Source organism: Corapipo altera, unplaced genomic scaffold, assembly GCF_003945725.1.
Source record: "Corapipo altera isolate COAL_440 unplaced genomic scaffold, ASM394572v1 295, whole genome shotgun sequence".
In the NCBI taxonomy this organism is placed as follows: domain Eukaryota; kingdom Metazoa; phylum Chordata; class Aves; order Passeriformes; family Pipridae; genus Corapipo; species Corapipo altera.
This window is the reverse complement of record NW_020884936.1, coordinates 3,978,999-3,987,353: the sequence shown is the minus strand read 5'-3', so window position 1 is coordinate 3,987,353 and position 8,355 is coordinate 3,978,999.

Below are 8,355 nucleotides of genomic sequence, written 5' to 3'. Positions count from 1 at the left end.
GGTGGTGTTGCCCCCCTTCTGCCTCCTCAGCAAATAAACCCATAAATGAGGATTAAATATCCCGGGTGAGGAGGCCCCAGGAAAAAAAAAAAGAAAAAAAACCCACAACCCTTTTGCAAAGGGGTTTTTGGAGGCCAGGGTGGGACGGGATCGAATGTCCAGCGCTGGCAGGGGCCGTGGGGAGGAAGTTGTTAACATTTCTCTCCGAGGAGGTACCTGCTCATCCTTTCATGCCCTCACCATTCAGGGCAGCCACGGGGTTCAGGAGCACAAAACCCCTGCACAAACCAGCCCGGCAGTGACCCGGCAGCTCCGAGAGCTCATTTGCATCCATTACCAGCCCCGGGGCCAGCTCGGGGCTCTTAGCACAGACCTGCCCCTCCTCCCCTGCCCTCCCTCCCCCTTTACCTGCCCCGTGAAAGGTCCCTCTCTCTGGTTGAAGCTCAAGGAATCAGAGACCTATCAAGTGACAGAGCAAATAATTCCCCCTGAAAGAGGATTCATCCCCAGGGCCGGGCGCTGAGGCCTCGGAAGAGGCGGCTCCGCGCGGATTCGGGAGGCCGAGCTCCACCAAACCTTCTTCCAGCTCCTGCTGCTCATGGAGCTGGATGTGGGGGTGGCCATTCCCGGGATGAGCAGGGATTTTAGTCTCCCCTGCTGCCTGCTTGGGTTGGACTCCACGATCCTTGTGGGTCCCTTCCCGCTCGGAGTGTTCCGTGAAACATCTAAACCCTCTTGCCTTCTGATGTGGCACCCCAGGAAGCTCCCAGTTATTCCTGAGGCTCCTAATTTCTCATCTCATTGTCCATCCAGGATATGTCACGCAGGGAGATGGGTTTTATTCAATGCTGTTTCACCCAGGCCTCAAAAACCCCTTTGTAACCTGTGGGCCTCCTCCCCTCAGGAGGAACGGGGCACCTACGTTGGCACGAGTCGAGCAGGCAAAGAGCATCTGCCTCCTGTGGGCATCCCGTGATCCTTGAGGGCCTCCAGATGCTCTCCCAGAGAGGTTTCCCAAGGAGGAGCTCTCCCTCTCCCTCCAAGGGTCACCCCAGCAAGTCCTCCTCAGCTTTGGGTACAAACCCTGCCCCTGAGGTCACCTTCGACGTGAGATTGGTGCTCCAAAACCTCCTCCACCCGGATCCCAGTTGGGCACAGCCTCCTGACGAGCAGGATCCCGATGAGGGATCGTGGGCAGCGATGCTGGAGGTGGCTCAGGGGGACCTGAGCACCTCCCATTCCATAGGGTGACTTTTAAATGCCAAGAGAACTCCTCAGGGCAGACACTGGAAGAATTTTCAGCGAGGTGCTGATGGGCTTCAGGAGGGATATGGAGCCCAAGCCTGAGGTCTCTGTTCGTTCCATAAGTGTTTGACTGCCAGCACTTGGCTCCCAGGAGCTACTGGGGTATCCCTTTGAAGGGAGAGGAAAGCTCTCCCTCGGGAAACTTTTCTGGGAGAGCATCCCAGAGGAGCATCTCAACGCTCCTGGGGACCCTCAAGGGATCCAGGGGGTGCCCACGGGAGGCAGGTGCAGATAAACCTGCTCAGCTCATGCCATGGATGTCCCATCTCTCCTGGGTTTAAATCCCATCACCTGGATTTAAAACCAGATCCTGACGAGCACCTCATGGCTGCACTTCCAACTGGGAATGGGTGAGGGAGGATGGACCCACAACACGGTGATCCTCCAGGATGAGGGATGGGAATTGCCACTGGTGGTCCCACCCACAGGTTCAGCACTCACATGCCACAGTCCAGAGACGGGCTGGGACTCCCAGGGGTGGATCCTGACGCTCCAAGCTGCCATAAAATCTCCGGGATGCCGGGAACGTCCCTCTCCAGGAGCCGCATTGTCCACCTCTGGCACGAGACGGTTCTCATTAAACCCTGCAATTGATCTCCTGGCTTTAAAGGAAACAAGAAAGAAGGAACAAACCAGAAGGGATCCTCCTTCCTCCAGCCCAGGGGAACAAATCTGGCTTTAATTTCTTTCCCTTTTGTCGTTCCAGTCGAGGATTTCACTGCTGCCTTCCCCATCCCTCTCCTTCTGCTCCTCGAGAAACAGGAAAGTCCCCCCTCTGCTTTCCATGTTTCCTCCCTTTGTTCTCCACCCCTGATTTATGAAAGGGCTTTTCTCTCCCTATATCCTTCATTTTGGGAGTCAAGGACCCCCAAAAAGTGGTGGTTCCCACCCCAGAGTTCAGAAGAGCCACGCTGGGCCTCGCTCGGATGTGTCCAGCTGGCACTAAATATTCCATCTCCACTGGGAAGGTGCTGGAGGACCCCATCTTTGGAGCCACCCTTGGGGAAGGAGCCTCAGATTTATGCTACTGGCTGGTTTTGATTTCCAGCAGTGGGAGAAAAATCCATCCCAGAACCCAGGACAATTCATCCCCCAACAGGTTGGAGGAGGTTTAGGCCGATCCGTCGGGATTAACTTCTCCAGGGGTTTAAATCCTGCACTGGGAGAGGTGGGAAAAGTCACCTCCTTTCCCTGACCTGTGGGCAAACCCTCAGAGGACCAAATCCATGGGAGGTGTGAGAAGGACCCTGTGCTGCTCCCAGGGAGGGTGATGGTGATACCAGGAAAAAAAAACACAAAAAAAAGCAGGATTTAGGAGCTAAGGTAGGAAAGGGAACGGAGCATAATGGTCTTTTAATCAGCAAATGAGACCAAACTAATGGCCTTTTAAGCAGAAAATGTTTGGTTGTCTTGTTTTTTTTTCTTTTTCACTTGGCATATGCATCAAAAAGTTATTAAAAGGGACTGGTTAAATATCTCATTAATGAAGATGAATGATGCCTCAGATTTGTTTTTAAACAGTTCAAAGCAGTTTTTTTTCTGACCTCCCAAAGTGTGTGTGTGTGTGTGTGTGTGGAGTGGGATCCCAATGCCTTGAAATGTGACTTTCTTTTTTTTTCCCCTTTTATTTTAAAGCAGCTTTAACTGATTTCAGTGCTGGAGCTGCTGCTGCACAGCCTGGGAGGGAGAGATCAGGCTGGGACATGAGAAAAAAATCAGTTTGTTGAGTGCAGAAACACTCCAGGGATCTCGGGGGCTGCTCTGCACATCCACACTCTCCATCACTCTGAGATGTTTACAGCTGGGGTGGAACGAGCTCCCTCCTGCTTGGAAGCACATGTGGGAGCCTGGGAAGAAACAGCTCCGGGGGATGAGGCAGCTCATGGCCCTAAAAATCACAGCAAGCTCCGAGGGATGCAGGTTGTCCCACGTCCCCCACGGCCATTCCATGTTTCAGGCATCCCAGTCTGGGAAAACAAGCCTTGGCATAGAATCCCAGAACGGTTTGGGGTGGAAGGGATCTTAAATCCCATCCAATTCCAACCTCCTGCCACAAGCAGGGACACCTTCCACTAGCCCAGGTTGCTCCAACCGGGCCTTGGACACTTCCAGGGATCCAGGGGCAGCCACAGCTTCTCTGCCCAACCTGGGACAGGATCTCCCCACCCTCCCAGCCAGGAATTCCTTCCCAATATCCCATTTAAATCTCCTCTTTTCCAGTGAGAAGCCATTCCCCGTGTCCCACTAGACCAGGTTGCTCCTCAGACACTTCCAGGGATGGGGCAGCCACACCTTCCCTGGGAAACCTGTGCCAGCACCTCACTGCCTTCACAGGGAAGGATTCCTTCCCAAATCCAACCTAAATCTCCCTTATTTCCAGTTTAAAGCCACCACTCCTTGTCCTGGGGACCAGGTCAGGCGGGGTGAGCTCCCAAATTCCCACCGAAACCCTCCGGCTGCCCCAGGAACCCCCAAATAAAAAGAACCCTGAGCCCCAAAATAAAAAAATATCCCAACTCCTGCAGAAAGCCAGGGATGGGAGGCAGGGGAGGAGCCTGATTTCAGATTGTTTTTTGATACACAGCCTCAGAGAAGCTCCTGTGTGCCTCGGCTCAAGAGTGATTGCATTAAAATCACCCTCTCCATTACCCAGACACTAATAGAGGCTCAGTGCATTATTCCTATCAAAGTGCAATTTGCATTTACAAAGGGGTCCCGGGAAGTGATGGATGGGGAAGGAATGGGGAAAGGCTTGTAAAGCCTCATCTTGGAGGAACTTTCAAGCACAAGGCGCTTTTTCTTACACCTTCCCCTGCGCGGAACCCTCGTGACGGCTCCTGAAATGAACATTCCGGCGCTCGCCTTTCACCCCACAGCCCATCAATAAAGGCTGCAGGAGAGAGGGGGGGGGTGTCCATTTATCTTCATTAGGGCTCTGGGCAGCCCCTCTGATCCCCACGTCGTCGGTGAGAGAAAAAAAGCTCCCGGTTCCTTTTCCCCGAGGCCCTGCCCGCACATCCAACCATCCCTAACCCGCTCCCAACCTGCCCTCAGCCGAGGGAAAAGGAAATTTTGGGGGGTTCCTCCCCTTGGCTCTGCTCCTTGGCCAGGCTGAGCTCTGGGGGGACAGTGGGAGAGTCAAGGGAAAAAGGAATTAATGCTGTGAGATGCCCATCCTGGAGGGAGAACTACTGGGCAACCTGTGCCAGGGCCTCACCACCCTCTAAAGGGACTTTAAAGCTCATCCGGCCCCACCCCTGGCACAGGCAGGGACACATTCCACTAGTCCAGGTTGGCCTCGGACACTTCCAGGGATAGGGCAGCCACAGCTTGTCTGGGAAACTTGTGCCAGCACCTCATCGCCCTCCCAGGGGAGAATTTCATCCCAAATCCAACCTAAATCTCCCCCATTTCAGTTCAAAGCCAGCACTCCTCATCCTGAGGAGCAGGTTGGGTGGGGTGAGCTCTGAGCTCTCACTGCTGCCCCAGGAACCCCCCAACCCCAAATAAAAAGAATCCTGAGCCCCAAATCAAAAATTATTTCCCGGAATGTGACTTTCCAAAGTGACCTGCAGAAGATGCAATGGGTGATACCAGGCTGGAATATCGTCTGACCCAAAAGCTCAGCCCTCCCATCCAATCTCCATATTCTCAACTCACATCAGCTGTTTATAAGGGAGATAATTTTGGGAGAGGAACTTCTCCCTCCCTGTCCTGCTCCAAATTTCCTTCCTGGACACAAGGAAAGACCTACCTCAGTCAAAACCCTCTGCAAACCTTGCTGGGATGCTGAAGGAACAGATCCATCCCCTGTTGCCCTCAGGGATGTCCCACAGTCACCAATGGACACTCTCCCACCTCTTCCCATAAAGGATGTTCCTGGGAGACAAGTACTCATGGAATGACCAGAGACCTTGGGTTTGGGTTCCAAATTCCTTCTGAAACCCATCAGCAGCTCTCTGAACATTCTTCCAGGGTCTTATCAGAGCAGTCCTTGGCATCTAAATGATGTCCCCTGGAATGGGAGGGAGCCCACAGGACAACATCTTCCATGAGCTGGAGGAATCCCAATGGAAAGGTGACACCTGCTTCGATTTGTCCCCAGACAAGGCATCTACTCCAGGGTCACTCCCTGAGGTCCCCTGATGCTTACAGAGCTGAAGGCATCTCCTCCCAGGACTGGGATTTCAGAGGGACAGGATTTGTCCATGGAAGTGTCCACGGTCAAAGGTTGGACTTGACAAACTTGGAGATCTTTTCCAATCATAGGGATTCCAGGTGTTAGGATGGGATGACTCTCTCCCTGGAAGTGCCTCGTGGCCTGGCACAGCCCCACTTCACAAAATAAAATGGACAAGGAGGGGGAGGAACACGGTTGATACACTCTGGGGTGGGAATTGCGAGAGGAAACTGGAATTCTCCCTGGTCAAGCACAAACATTCTCTGGGATGACACCAGGATTCACATCCCAGGTGTTTCTTCTGGTTGGACACGGAAATCTCAGCCAAGGACATCTGTTCAGGCTTCCTCTGTGCTCAGAGGTACAATCATCCCAGCCCACCGAAAATCAGAGTAGGGAATCCCAGGTGGGAAGGTCAACCCTCATCCTCCAGCTCTGGAAAGATCCCAGGGATCTAAAGGTGGGTGGGATTAATCCCCTCACCCACAGCTACAGGAGAAAGCAGCATTTAGGGTCCTCATGGTACCAACTTCCCAAGAGCAGTGAAGGGTTTGGGTTTCATTTCTTCTTATCATTTTTGGGGAGCATTTTTCTCCCTTGCTTTCATTTTGGGGGGGGCGGGGGTCCTAATCCTAATTTGGGGGAGAGTCCAGCAGGTGCGTGGTGGGACTAAAGGTGATGGCTTGGGGAGCAGTGATGCTCCCACCACAGGTCTCTGCTTCACAGGAGGTCACTGCCCCTATTTTCTCTGGTTTATGGGATTAACAACCACACCAGCTCTGCCCTTCTCACCCCATTGCCCTCACAACCACCTTTTTTGCCTAATTCCCCACCTGACATTATTAATTAACACTCAGTCATCCTTGGCCAGGACTCTGGACCCACAGGAAGGTCCACAAGCCTGAAAAAGTGTCCAGCTCAGAGAAGATAATTCCAGAAAATGCTCCTTCTACCCAAAGCCCTTTCTCAGGGCCTGAGAAATGGGCCAGAGCAAATAAACTCCTTTTCCCCTCTGCCCCTCGTGATCAGAGCTGGCTCGAGCAGCTCTGCTTCACCAAGTCCTGCAGAACATGAGGACACACCACACACTTTTCATGGCCTGGAGCTGTGCCAGGGCAGGGTCAGGGTGGATTTTAGGGAAAGGTTCTTCCCCCAGAGGCTGGTTGGGCACTGCCCAGGCTCCCCAGGGCAGTGGGTACAGCCCCAAGGCTGCCAGAGCTCCAGGAGGGTTTGGACAACGCTCTGATGGACAGGGTGGGATTGTTGGGGTGTCCTGGGCGGGGCCAGGAGCTGGACTGGATGGTTCTTGTGGGTCCCTTCCAGCTCAGGATGTTCCATGATTCATGGAAACACAGAGTTTTGCAAATGTGTGTGACACAAGGAAAGGGGAGATGATGGATGGAGACACAAGGATTCGTGGCTGCTTCCAGGCCACCACTCCAGGAACAGAATCATAAAATCATTTAGGTGGCAAAGACCTCTTAGATCACGTCCAACCACTAACTCAGCACTGCCAAGGCCACCCCAAACCACCCGAGAGCTTTCCTGTTGCTCCCTCCCAGCTCTTCCAGGGCCCAGCACTCCCTGCTCCAAGCCCCAACCACAATCCTGGTGCTCTCCTTTCCCATGGAGGAGCGTGTTTGAACAAGGCATTTGCTTTGCTGACAGCACACAAAGAGCCAGGACCTGACCACACCTGACCTTCAGCCCCAGAACCTCCCCACACGCGGGGGTCGGGCCCTGCTCCCAGGCAACAGGAGGACACGGCCTTCAGCTGCACCAGGAGAGGTTTAGGTTGGACATCAGGAAGGAATTCTTCACAGAAAGGGTGGTCAGGCCTTGGCAGGGGCTGCCCAGGGAGGTTTGGAGTCCCCACCCCTGGGGGTGTCCAAGGGATGAGTGGATGTGGCACTCGGTGCTCTGGGCTGGGGGACAAGGAGGGGATGGGGCAGAGGTTGGACTCAACCTCAGAGGTCTTTTCCAACCCAGATGACTCTGTGAGCTCTGTGCCAGTGTGGCTGCACCTTCCTCAGGAAATCAAAGTGCTCTATGGGGACACAACCTTGGGGGGGTTGATTTATGGGTGAGCAAAGCCATGGGCACTGCCAGGAGAAGAGGATGTTCATGGATTTGGGTTGGAAGAGACCTTAAAGATCATCCAGTGCCACCCCCTGCCATGGGCAGGGACACTTTCCACTAGACCAGGTTGCTCCAACCTGGCCTTGGACACTTCCAGGGATCCAGGGGTAGCCAACCTGTGCCAGGGCCTCCCCACCCTCCCAGCCAGGAATTCCTTCCCAATATCCCATCTAACCTTGCCCTCTGGCAGTGGGAAGCTATTCCCTCTTGCCCTGTCACTACAAGCCCTTGTGAGAAGTCCCTCTCCAGCCAGGAAATTCTTCCTTCCTGTTTTACCTCCTGGGATATTCCCTGGTCTGTGAAGACCTTCAGCTCCTGCCAACCTACCCCTGGCCAGCTGATCCCTCTCCATGCACAGACTGGATCTTTCAGACAAGTCCCAGCTGCCCACACAGAGGTACAAAGTGGTCTTTGAGGTGCTCAGGGTATCCAAGTTGCCCCTGATTGTATTTCTGGGAGAATTGCACCTTCCTTGGACAACAACTGGAGGCTGGTTGGGCTCCCCAGGGCCCCAAAACTGGCACTGGCCTCTGAGCTGCACCTCTACATTTAGGTGTGAAAATCTGGGAGCTGAATCCTGGCCAGAGTCCAGCTGGAACCCAGCTACTGGGGACAGACAGACCTCATTTATATCCCCGTGATAAGGCTGGAAGGACCTCAAAGGATCTCCTCCAGGGAGCCTCAGGTTTCAGGAGCAGTGTAGAAAACTGCTCAGCTCCTCGTTTCGTGGG